Source organism: Dermochelys coriacea, chromosome 2 (assembly GCF_009764565.3).
Source record: "Dermochelys coriacea isolate rDerCor1 chromosome 2, rDerCor1.pri.v4, whole genome shotgun sequence".
Lineage (NCBI taxonomy): Eukaryota > Metazoa > Chordata > Testudines > Dermochelyidae > Dermochelys > Dermochelys coriacea.
Genome location: NC_050069.1, coordinates 125,781,839 through 125,795,232, shown reverse-complemented (window position 1 = coordinate 125,795,232; position 13,394 = coordinate 125,781,839). Strand labels below are relative to the sequence as shown.

Genomic DNA, 13,394 nt, shown 5'->3' with positions numbered 1-13,394 from the left:
CACTCGCGCCAGTCCAATGTTACTTCTATTATCTTCCAGGCAGTCTTGCTGCCGTGTATAGGGATGGGGGAGGAGAGGTGATGTGTAGATCACTGTCTCTCCTTTTTATATTCTACCCCTTTGTACTGGAAAAGTCTTTGCTGGGTTATGGGGTCAGGCAGTTCCATGGCATACATAAGCTGCCAACTATCCTTCGGATAAATTGTAAATTTCTTGATTACAACTACCCTGCTGGTGAATGGCCGGTTAAGCAGACAATAGTCTCTTAGCACCTGGCTGGGTGATGGCCACCCCTTTGTCTCTGAAGAGCTAGTTTGTCGGCATTTGCCAGAATTACAACATATTTCAGTAACAAACATAGAATGTTTGTTCTTGTAGAATCTTGTAGAATGTAGAATCTTAAGTTCATGCACAGTGTAGCTACACATTTCAACTGGACAATAGTATTCAGCAGATTATGAATTTTCAAATGATACCTCACAAGGCATATTTTGTACAAGATTTATCACAATTTTGTAAAACTGGTGACCACAATAATGTAGCCTTTCAGAACCTACTCAGTGATATACATATATATACAAGACATGTTGCCTTTCTCAAAGAGTTTACAGTCTAAGAGCCTGATTATGCAAAGACTTACACATGTGCTTAGCCTGATGCATGAGTGATACTATTTCAATTATCTAAAACAAATGAGACATAAGTAGGGTGGAAGTGGATAAAATATATAAATACAGTAATCAGGTTGAACTTAGGCCTGTGTCTTTAGCTTGTTTGATAATGCATACACCCTGCCCCAACCTCTGTCTAATCAAGTTATTCATTTTTTTCTTATGTGACACCTTCCATTTTATTTTTATTCCAACACAGCCTCTTGACCCAGCAGACTCTCAGAGTTAAGAGCACCTCAGGAATGGAGTTTGTTAATAACTCAAAGTTTACAGCTGAACATTGACCTTATAGAGCCCTGGGAAAAGTTGGAAGAGGAAAAACTATATTCTTTTTACTCATAACTACGGCTAAGATTTTGTCATGGATATTTGTAGTAAAAGTCACGGACAGGTCATGGGCAATAAAGAAAATTCACAGAAGCCCATGTTCTGTCCCTGACTTTTACTACAAATATTCATGATAAAATGGGAAGGGACTGGGCAGCTGTGAGGTGGCTGGGAGATCATACAACATCCCAAATATACTGCTGTGTTCCTTGAGCTGTATGAAACAGTCTTCAACTGACTGTATTGCACATTCTAGCATCTAGTTAAAGAATTCAACTTTGAATTGTTGTTTGGGGTCTCTTATGGGATTATTCTGTGCCTCATAATCAAAATATTGTCTTTTTCAGTGACTCTTGTATTCTTGAATGGGTGGGAAATTAGCTTCAGTGTGAAGTTCCTCTGCCAACTTCTGTGCACTCTTCAGAATGTTTTGAAATCCCTCATCTGACCGGTAAAACAGTAGGTATGACTTTGCTTTGTCCAGTTGTTCCATTGCTCCAGATATATCAAGGTCAACACTTTGGAGTCTTTTGCTTACAACATTTATTTCAAACAGTATGTCATGTCACAACACTAAGGCACACAGAAACTTGAAGTTATGTATGTTTCTGGTGATACCATTTCCCTCTGCCACTGTTCTCCCACCAACAGTTCCTGTCATAGCATTATCCTCCATAATGGCAACTAAGGCATCATCTATCTTCCCAAATTGTTGGGTGTTAGGCTTGATCGGCAACACTCGACTTTCCCATCATGTGTTCTCAATGTCAGAGGATGTTCCCAGATGTTGCTTCAAAATTTGCCATTGAGTTGATGCAGAGAAAAATACATAGATGCTTTGAATTACATTAAAAAATTCAGTAGCCTCACTAGAAGCTGATGCTGCATCACTGACCACCAAGTTCAATGAAAGAGAACTGTATGGGACAAAAAAAGCTTGAGGGTTTAAACTCTTGGATCCGTGTCCACACTCTTCTGTTCTTTCCTCTCATGTTGGCACCACTGTCATAGACCTGACTTCTCATGTTAGCTATTACAATTTCCGTATTTTCCAGCTTTTTAAGAAGCACAGCTGTCATACCAGCTGTAGTATCATCAATGTCAATAAATTCTAGAAAATGCTCTCTGACAGTCACCATTGCAGGGACATTTTCACTAGGTACTGTTACAAAATGCACCACTAAAATCTTTTGTTCTGTATGGCTGATGTCAAATGTGCAGTCCAGAATAACATAGTAATATCTTGCTGACTTCAGATCTGCCACAATCTTCTGTTTGACTTTTGTTGCCAGTAACTGTATGATGTCATTTTGAATTGTTTTTCCAAGGTAGTGGTGTATGTACATTTCTTGGGTGGTGACTCTTCTTAGATGCTCCTGGAGTACAGCATCAAACTCCGCCATCAGCTCCACAATTTTAAGGAAGCTTCCATTGTTTGGCACATACAGCTGATCTGAAGTGCCATGCAGTGCTAGGTTTTGGGTAGCAAGCATTCTCACTATGGCAATGAGATTTTTCAGAACATTTTGCCAGTAAAGAGACTCTGATGCAATCTTCTCTTGATGCTGATCATCTATGGTGGCCTCTAACCTTAGTCTCATCTTAAGCTCTTTCCGCCTATAGAATACTCTCTGGTGATTTGCTGCCTTCTCATGGCAGGCCAGATTTCTAGCCAGATTGTTCCAGTCCTTTGTTCCTGTAGAACCCAATGTGGCTGGACCATAAGACTGGAAGAGTTTGCAATAAAAACAGCATGCAGCATTCTGGGTTTTTGAGTACATAAGCCATGGCCTCTCCACTTTGTTACCGTTGGGGATTTCACACCAGTCATGTGTTGGATGGAAACTTTGATTTTCATTGTCTTTGGGGAACACAACATTTTTCACTTGCTGTGGCCCATGCAGTACAAAGAAATCCCTCAGGCTACTGCTCAAGTAGGTCCACAGTCCTGGATCATCTAGACTTAAGGAACTAAACTCAGCAGGAGCTGTTTCTTGCGCCTCCACCACACTCTTCTTTGATCTACACTTTTCTTCAGGAATGTGCATGGTTACATCCATTTGAGATGGATGCTGCAGTAGCTGCCAGGTCACTTGCACTCTGACTAACTGGAAGATCAGGCATCTCCTCAAAACTCACATCCTCACTGGGGCCGGAAGGCTCCCTGTGAATATTTGTGTCTATGTATCTCAGGAGAGCTCCTGCCTGCTTAGATAGAAAAGCTTCCTTTGCTTGCTTTCTTTTTCTGAATGCTGCCCCAGAGGGGTGTTTTCTTCTTTCACTCCTGACTGCTGTTCTGTGCCAGCTATAGTGGCTCTCAACACTCAAGTTGAAGGGGACAAATAACCAGGCTTTTAGCAGGGCCTGAGTGAGGGAAGATATCAGTTTCTTAAGGGCCTAATTGACTCCTACTACTTCAGTAGACTGCCTGTTCTCCTCAAGTGGGTTCAGGGAAGCAGCCGGAAACAAGAAGCTCCCTGAGAAGCTGGTGTTAATCAGTCCAGGCTCCTGGGGGTGCTAGAGGTACCTAAGATGCTCCTCCTCTTCTCTCTCCCTGCAGCTCCTGCTGCTTTCTGTTATTCCCTCTCACCTTTTCGCCTGCCTGTTATGTCTCTTGTGCCCTCCTTCCTCGAGCACAGCACTCCACCATCTCTGTGCATCTGGAGCAGAGAGAATACATATGCACCAGCAGCAGACCCAATTTTCTACATTCTGGGTCCTAGTGACGCCCTCTCCTCCAGCCCTCCCTCCCAATCTGGCACCTGAGGCAGTTGCCTCAGTTCGCCTCATGGTAAGGTCAGCCCTGATTGTATCCTTGCTTGGATGTTCTGTTTTATTTTTAGTAGGAACAGAAGAGCCTCTCTTTTGTTTCCTGAAGGCAGTAGACATCTATAGGCATGCAACAGCTTTTCAAAAAGGGCAATATTTTGGACTTTAATGTACCCACCATTTATATACATATACACACCTCATTTGAAAGCTTATTTTATGTATGTTTAGATGAAGTATGATGCCATAAGCCTGTAGGTCAGGTGAAACAATGTACCCAACATGAGTATCTTCTTTTTTTGCACAGTTCCAGAAACACTGAAACATGGGCTAACTATGGTTTTTTACTCTCTAAGTTAATGTCAACATGCTAATGTGATGTTTATTGAAAAAAGGTTTATTGATGTTTATTGATATAGGTTTCCGATATAGGGTGGTGTTTATGTGACCATCGCGTATTAGCACCTACTGACTGCTATTCCTACCTACATGCCTCTAGCTTTCATCCAGATCATACCACTCAATCCATTGTCTACAGCCAAGCTCTACGATATAACCACATTTGCTCCAACCCCTCAGACAGAGACAAACACCTACAAGATCTCTATCATGCTTTCTTACAACTACAATACCCACCTGCTGAAGTGAAGAAACAGATTGACAGAGCTAGAAGAGTACCCAGAAGTCACCTACTACAGGACAGGCCCAACAAAGAAAATAACAGAACGCTACTAGCCATCACCTTCAGCCCCCAACTAAAACCTCTCCAACGCATCATCAAGGATATACAACCTATCCTGAAGGACGACCCATCACTCTCACAGATCTTGGGAGACAGGCCAGTCCTTGCTTACAGACAGCCCCCCAATCTGAAGCACATACTCACCAGCAACCACACACCACACAACAGAACCACTAACCCAGGAACCTATCCTTGCAACAAAGCCCGTTGCCAACTCTGTCCACATATCTATTCAGGGGACACCATTATAGGGCCTAATCACATCAGCCACACTATCAGAGGTTCGTTCACTTGCACATCCACCAATGTGATATATGCCATCATGTGCCAGCAATGCCCCTCTGCCATGTACATTGGTCAAACTGGACAGTCTCTACGTAAAAGAATAAATGGACACAAATCAGACATCAAGAATTATAACATTCAAAAACCAGTCGGAGAACACTTCAATCTCTCTGGTCACTCGATTACAGACCTGAGGGTGGCTATCCTTCAACAAAAAAACTTCAAAAACGGACTCCAAGGAGAGACTGCTGAATTGGAATTAATTTGCAAACTGGATACTATTAACTTAGGCTTGAATAGAGACTGGGAATGGATGAGTCATTACACAAAGTAAAACTATTACCCCATGTTATTTCTCCCCCCCACTCTACCCCCCACTGTTCCTCAGATGTTCTTGTTAACTGCTGGAAATAGCCTACCTTGCTTGTCACCATGAAAGGTTTTCCTCCTTTCCCCCGCCTGCTGCTGGTGATGGCTCATCTTAAGTGATCACTCTCCTTACAGTGTGTATGATAAAATGCATTGTTTCATGTTCTCTGTGTGTGTGTATATAAATCTCCCCTCTGTATTTTCCACCAAATGCATCCGATGAAGTGAGCTGTAGCTCACGAAAGCTTATGCTCAAATAAATTTGTTAGTCTCTAAGGTGCCACAAGTACTCCTTTTCTTTTCACAAGTCATTATAATTTTCTATAATTTCAGTTGAAATTTGCTGACCAGATCAGTCTCTCACTGGAGGTTGTGCACCAGTAGCAGTAGGTTGTGTGCCCATAGTTTGTACTGGGTAGATATAAGTGTATGTGAATTCCTAATATAATGCTTCTTCATTTGTAAGCTTTTGTAGCATCCAGTCCGCTTGGTAGAAGGTTTTAATATGTCTATGAATGCAGTATTAGCCTTTGAAATATTCTAGAAACTAGTTTTTTAATTCAGTGACACTTATGTACAGCTCAGTGTTAGTGATGACAATATACAGCTTCATATTATGAATATGCAAAAGCTATGAGGGAAAGAAGAGGCCTACCAAGTAGTAGGACAGGCAGTCCTCAAAGAAATCTTTGGCTCCCCATTGAAGAGGGATGAAGAACACGGCTCCTACCAATTTTGACTTCAACAATATGACAAATCCATTTGACCCTGAATCACATCCAGAAATACATATCAACATATCTACTGGATTGCATGTAATATTACATGCTCATGAATCTCTACTGAAAATAGCAGATGTTGGTGAAGAACAAATGGAGAGATTTGAAAGGTGCACCTAATTCTGACAAGACACAACTTCTTCAGCCCAGTCAAGAAATCTTTCATCAAAACCTTTTCTGACATGGCTAAGAAAATCAAATTTCATGTCTTGAAATACTAGTCATTAAACAAACAAATTTAAACATTTCAGGGTGGTCATTTTAATGTGCTGGTGGTGTCATTGTTTATCCCTGTTTCTGTGGAATGGCAACACTTAATAGCTCCATTATACCTTATCTTAAAGTAGACATAATAAACTTTCAAATGATGTGTGTGTTTGTTGGGTACATTAAGTAACCAAATTGGTGGTGTCTGCCATTTGCTGCCTATTAAGAACCTCAAGTAAAAACAATAACATGGATAAATGACTAGAGAGTTCAAATAGTCTATTCCCCAGTTAATATCAAAATTTACATGCAGGCACAATATCATATAAATTAGGTACAATTGACTACTGTTTGTGTTTTGCTTCCTCTATTATAAAATAGAGAATTTTTTGATGCTCAACCTGTTGCATGGTATCTCAATATTTTTTCCCCTCTTCTGTCTGAGGGGCAGGAACAAAGAGATCAATAAGTCTTTCAGTCCCTACTCAGGCAATATTTTAATGGGAGTTTTGCATGAGTAAGGACTTCAGGAGCAGGGCACAAAAGACAAAGTTCCTTTGATTGGAGGGTAGGGGAAATAACTTAGATTCCACATCAAGGTACGCCATGTGTCCCTACAAAGCAATAATACAATAAGTAGAGTTTTGTTTTCTACTTTCTTTGAAGTATTACTGTGACAATCAATTCAGGCAATAAACCTCTGATTTTTTTTTCTTATTCTGTTTTCCTTCTTTCTGTGCTCTTCCCCCTTCCCTTCTACTCTTTCAATTAAATTGCTATTTTTTCTGATATGAGGTGAGGCCAATTTCTTTGGTAGGACATTATTCTAATTTGCATTCATATTAATTATGCAACACAATTGCAGTCACAAATGTTATTTATATGTAGCTAAAGCTATAGGAGGGGGTGTAGCAGAAATCCATCTTATCAACTTATCCAAGAAACAGTATCAAAATTAGTGTAGTTTCTTTTTATTATTGTAACTGAATGGAATACCATCTTTCTCAGTGTTGTGATTATGCAATGGAAGATCATATGGTAATGTATATGTTGATGAGGTCAAGGTAGTTGAATCTAATATAACAAATAGAAACAAATATAACAAGTCTAGTAACAAATAGAATAGGAGTGAATAAATATGCAGTACTTAACTGAACACCAGGGAATGAGTTGCAAAAAGAAGTCAGCAGAAGGACAAAGATCAAGCTCTTGCATTTGCATACGTTTGTTTTAACAGAGAATCCTGAATCATTCAGTGTGTATGTCCCTAAACTACAAGGTAGGGGTGTGATTTCCCTGCTCGCGTATGCATATTCATTCTACTTCTCATCAAGCTAGAGTGAGTATAAACAGCAGCATAGGCAGGGTAGAATGAGTAGCAGCCGCACAGGCTTGGCTGAGCAGTGCTGAGTATATACCTGCTAGTTTCAAGAAGGCTTGTTCTTGGTATGGTTTAGTTGTGCGTCAGTTGTCCCTACCCATGGTACTGTGGGTACTGCTATTATATGACATTAGCCACTCTATAGCATTCATCACCATGTAACTTTGAAAGGTTTTTTCAAGCCCCTTTTTGATGTGCCCTGTTCTCAGGTCTCATACCTGGATCTGTATGCTTTTGGCACTGACACTCTTTTGAATTTTTTTAAAAAAAATTTTGAATGGAAACTGTTAGGGGTGATTGTGTGTAGGTTTTTTAACATGTGAAGATTAGAAGAAAAATAGGTTTATCAGTATTTTTAGGTAATTGAGAACAGGGATTGGCAACCTTTGGCACATGGCCTGCCAGGGTAAGCCCCCTGGCAGGCCGGGCTCGTTTGTTTACTTGCCACTTCCACAGGTTTGGCCGATCACGGCTCCCACTGGCCGCAGTTTTCAACCGGCCAGCACATCCCTCAGCCCGCGCTGCTTCCCGCAGCCCCCATTGGCCTGGGACAGTGAACTGCGGCCAGAGGCAGCTGCAGGGTCAGCCAAACCTGCAGACGCAGCAAGTAAACAAACTGGCCTGGCCTGCCATGGGGCTTACCCTGGAGGGCTGCATGCCAAAGGTTTCCAATCCCTGACTTAGAAAATTAAGTAGATTATGACAGGAAGGGGTTTTAAAAGTGCTGGGGGGGGGAAAGTTTTTTAGAAAATGGTTATTTTTAAATGAAGTCTGAAAAATAAAGAATAGAGCATGTTTTTTTGTTTTTGTTTTTTTTAAGAAAAAACAAACAAGTGAGCAAGAACAGATGAGAAAAGCAAAAGACTGTTACAGAACAAGAGTTTTGTTTAAAGCAGCAAGAAGCCTGTGTTACTGAGCACATGGCATGGAGAGGACTGAAGAGCAGCTTAACACAGCGGCTACCTCTAGGGAAATAACAAATGAGCCTTGGGGACAAACCATACATCCTGGCCAGGCCAATCAGAAGCTGTTCTATAGCTACATCACAGAATGCATTTTCCTCAACCATCATGGCATAACTATCAACCATTGGTCCATTCAAAAAAATTCCATTCATTTGTTGAGCTGATTAGAAATGGGCTTTCATGGAATGGATTATTTGAAAAATACTAGCTAATGATCATTTGACCAGCATGCAAAAAAAACAAACAAAAAAAAAACCCAAAAAACACGCATGGTTTAATGCAAGTGGAGTTTCAAATTGGGTACCTATAGATTGTGAGCCTGTCTTTTTACCAGACACCAAGAAGCCCAAATTGCCTTTGGGTGCACCTGCACATGCTCAGAAGAGAGACCACCTATTTACACTTATTTTGCTAACGAGGCATAACCAATCTGAACCCCATGTTCCAATCTGAAATTGAACTGAAGAACCAGGAAGACTCTGAGGTTGTTGCCGGTTATAAATGAGGAAAAAGATGTAAAGGACCCAGCACAGAGAGATTTATTGCCAGTTATGGAGGAGCGCTGAGGTAAGATGGCCTGTATTACTTTATAAAAATTGTTGAAAAATTAGAAGAGGTTAAATATATTTGGTTTTTTGGTAAGTGGGGGTGGAAGAAGAGGCTATATATGTGTGGACATGGCAGCTGAGAGATCGTCAGGTGATAGGCCAAGAGTAGAGTGACCAGATATCCCAGCTTTATAGGGACAGTCTTGATGATTTGGGGCTTTTTCTTATAGTGACGCCCACCCCGTCCCAATTTTTCACACTTTTTATCTGGTCACCCTAGCCAAGAGCCAGGCAATAACCAATGTTTAATGGGCACATGGCAATATTGTTACAGTAAAAGCAGCTGAAAGTTTTTACAGATGTGAAATTTATTACAACTATGTGCTTAATTTTTTGACAGACAATCAAGCCAGGACCATACAGGATCCCAGTCCAGGTGTGTAGCAATTGGCTGTCAGAAGCAATGCAATCTGAGCCAGAAGCACATGATGAGGTAAATCAGCTTGGAGCATTCTGAAAGAAAAAAGCTTAATATTATAAGGGATTAAACACAGCTATATGTTTTTGTTTTTTAATAACAGAGAGCAGAGACAGTTGTTACAGAGAGATAGATGGTTGCCAGCGGCACAACTGCTGGGGGTACTGGCTGTCTTGATTCAGAAGCAAACAAGGGTATGAGTGAGAGATACCATGAGTAAATTTTTTGCCTTTTTAATTTTTAAATTACTGCAACAAAATTTAAAACCTACTTTTTTCTTTGCTTTTGACAGACCTCTTCAGAGGATGAAAAGAATAAAGAAAACAGTAAGGATAAACATGATATGCAAATGCTGCTTTTGCATGAAGCAATTTTTTAAAGTTTATATAAGGAGGTTGACCAGCAAAGCTGTAAAGATGATATGACTGCTGTTAGGGCTGTTGTAGTAAAAACAATTTACCACTGTGAAATGATAACTTTTTGATAACTGTGAAGCCTGTGTGATGGATACACCCAGTCAAAACCTTTCCCAATTGTATGTTTTGGGGACCCATAGAAATATTTCACCAGATTAGACTTATTTCATCTACACTGAATGTGGCATGGATCCAAAATATAATTATGTCCGAAGGTTACAAAATGAAAGGGCTTAACTTGATCGGTGAAACTGTAACCAAAGTTGTGAAAATGATAAGTGAGATTGAAGAGTCACCAGACCTGATGTTGCTGCTGACAGGCATTGGAAATAACGTGTCAGCAAAAATTGGCCAGTCGGTGTATAGGAGGGTTTGTAAAATAGATTATAAAACATTTTGTGACGCAACCTCTTCCTAAAGGGTTAAAAAAAACCCCCTTCTGAGTGACAAAGCCCAATGAACCTCTCTCCTTTTTCTCTCCCTCCCCCCCCCCCCAACTTCAGGAGATCAAATTTGCTTTTGCTCAGGGAGAGACTTATATTAGTCTTTTCCACTTCACTCTGCTTGGCAAATACCAGCTATCTTTGCAGGACCCTGTTAAAGTTTAGTCTTGTCATAGTTGGAAAAACTGAATCTTTGAAGAATGTCTTTCATCTCAGAATCAAATTGGTGAGTTGTTGTAGGTCTGATATTTTCTTCACCACTAGAGGTGCTGTTCATTTGTTCTAGCTGATAGGGTTTTATGGTAGAGTGCTCAAAAGCCTCCAAAAAGAATTGTTTTATCAGAGTATATTTGACACTCCAGTATGATGATTTGCAGTTTCTCGGAGGCTTTTAAAGACAACCATATATTTTGTATTTAAATTCATTTGGCTTTTCTTCCCCTGACAAAACATGCTTTGCATGATGTATATAATATTCAGGTTCCTGTGATGTACGTATTTTGTAAAGGCTCTCTTGATTTCACCACTTTCAGAAGCAGACTCCATCAGGTCATCTATTACCAAATTCCCTTTATTACTAGGATAGAAGTGCTCATTGTTAAAAGTATCAGGTAAACATTCCAAAAATGTAATACATGGAAATTATGTAACAACTCTTTATACCGTGGCTGCCAACAGCTATAACACAATACAGTATTTTCAGGTATGCACAGTAACACCTATTAGTGTTTTATAACAATTGCTTTTGTTGTAAAAGACTTGCAGGTTTTTTTTTTTAAATAGTTCTTGTCTCTACCAACCACTGCTTTTTCACTCATGATCCCTGGCTGCTGTACCATAATCTCTTTTGGATTCTCTCCTGCAGGGTTCAAACAGTAGTCCTGGATGAGGTCTTAACTTTTAAAATTAAGTTTCTAGCTAATCCCTGAGTTGTGACCCTTTTTACTTTCATACAGGCCTTACCCCTGGCTAGTTCGTAGCCATCTGTTTTTAGCACCTGCAGACACAAACTCCACAATGTGGTCATCTGACAGTATTTTGCTGGTTACATCCCCTGAATAATCCCCAAGGGGCATGTTCCACAACCCTTTACTCACAAAAATCACAGAATCAGTATCTGTAAAGACCTCACCCCTGTAAATGATCTAACAGCCAGTAGAGCTCTAGCCTGGCATAAGCAGTGGTAAAGCATGCTATAAACACATTAGTGTTGCTGGAATGGGTGCAGCATACTTTTGCATATTTCCAGCACATTATGGCCGTGTTATCTTTAATAAACTCACATGAGGACACATCGTAATAAGGTACAAAGACGTACTTGAAGAGCTTGTCGGGATCTGTCACTGTACTGCTGTAAGTCAGAATGTTCACTGACAATTTTCCCCACAAGGAATTTAAAAATAGCTTTGAGACTTATCTTTTTGCAGGGTTTTCCTTTATCTTACTTAGATGCAAAACACATGCCTTCTCTTTCATGGTACTGTTCCACATACTCCCCCAACTCATCTGTATGCTAGTGAGGGAACTCCAAGGCCTCTTGTTTCTGTCTGAGATGCACTTTAATGTAGTCTGAAAACAGTGTGTCAGAAGGGTGGTCAAAGTGCTAGACTTCATAAATCTCAGTGATCCTCTACCCTTTATCTAAAGCCTCCACTACCATGACACACATTATTTTCCCACCTTGCATTTCAGGCCTGACAGCTATTTTTTCTTTAATCAATTATCTAAGGATAAAATAACTGATGTAATCTTCAGCATTATGAGCAATAAAAGCAAATCCCTTAAAATGCTCATCTAAAAACATTCAAACAAACTCGCTGATGTATTCTTCCCCTTTAAATTCCCAGCTGGCTTCTTTATCTAAATGCAAGGCATAAACATAATTTGGCACATGTACCCCTGTTTCTTCCATGCATTCAAAATCATAAGACACATCCTTTCACTCTTTTGGAGAGCAGATATTACACATATAACACTCGTGGCTATCTATGCTGTCTGTCATCTGATAACACTGGGGGCACTTGTTTTTACACTGATATTTAACATTGTAGAAGCCACACTTATCACAGACTTCTAGTTTTACAGTCAGTCAACTTTATCATCTACTGCCAGTGCTCTGCCTTTCTAAACAGGCCTCAGACCCACAAAATAGCTTACAGCTGGGACCTCTCATTCTTTTTCTGGATACTTCAAGGCACTCAGTACTAATACATGTATGGCAGTATTTTTTTTACAAGCATGTTGGTGTCTGTGGCTCTACATGACGTGGCAATAGCTGCGCAAATACAGTGTTCCTATAAAGGCTTGAATATTTAGGATACCTTAATAATGTTTGTGTAACAACAGTATAAAGACCATATTTGGTTGTCATTCCCCTCCCAGTTGTAAAAAAGTGCCAATTCCCACTTTCATGATACATTACTTTAATAGTCACTCCTAAGCAGTTCTTCAAAAGAGCTCACAATCGGTAAAGCTAACCATTTTTTGGGTCTGAAAGCCCCAAATCCTGGTGGAGATGCTTGGCTCCCTCTAATAGTTGGGCATCTGTGGGTTTTTCATTTGATAAGCAACCCAGAATGCTACCAGAAAAACACAGATTGTTACCCTGGTTATTTAAATCTATTAAATATTTCTTTTTTTCTTAAGATTTTACTATACGTGATAGTCTTTAAGGGTCTGACACCTCCAACTCCCCCTTCCCTTTTTCTAATAATCGTGACAACCAGACTTAGAGTCCCAGAGCTCACGATCTCTGCATTACTCTGCAATATGTTGATGACATTATTTAAATGTGTTTAAATCTTCCCAATGTATCCTTTGAGTTAAGAGAAGGTGGCTTAGCCTTGGAGCATTTAAGTATAGCTGTACAAAATCTTTGGGCCCCAACTGGCCATTAAAATCGTCTAGCAAATTTTTCAATAGTGATGTCAATAGTGAAGTTTGTCACTCTGTCCGAATTAGCAAAACAAAATTCTTGAAAATATTAATAAGCATTAAATTTTCTTTGGCACTTT

At 40.0% G+C, this 13,394-nt stretch overlaps 1 long non-coding RNA gene across 1 annotated transcript; it reads left to right on the top strand.

The window, feature by feature from the left end:
* The first annotated feature begins 9,439 nt into the window (after positions 1 to 9,439).
* LOC122458799 lies at positions 9,440 to 9,987 on the top strand. Its single transcript, XR_006279073.1, has 3 exons — positions 9,440 to 9,536; positions 9,625 to 9,715; positions 9,814 to 9,987. It is a non-coding gene; the product is annotated as an uncharacterized LOC122458799 (long non-coding RNA).
* The last annotated feature ends 3,407 nt before the right edge of the window (positions 9,988 to 13,394 follow it).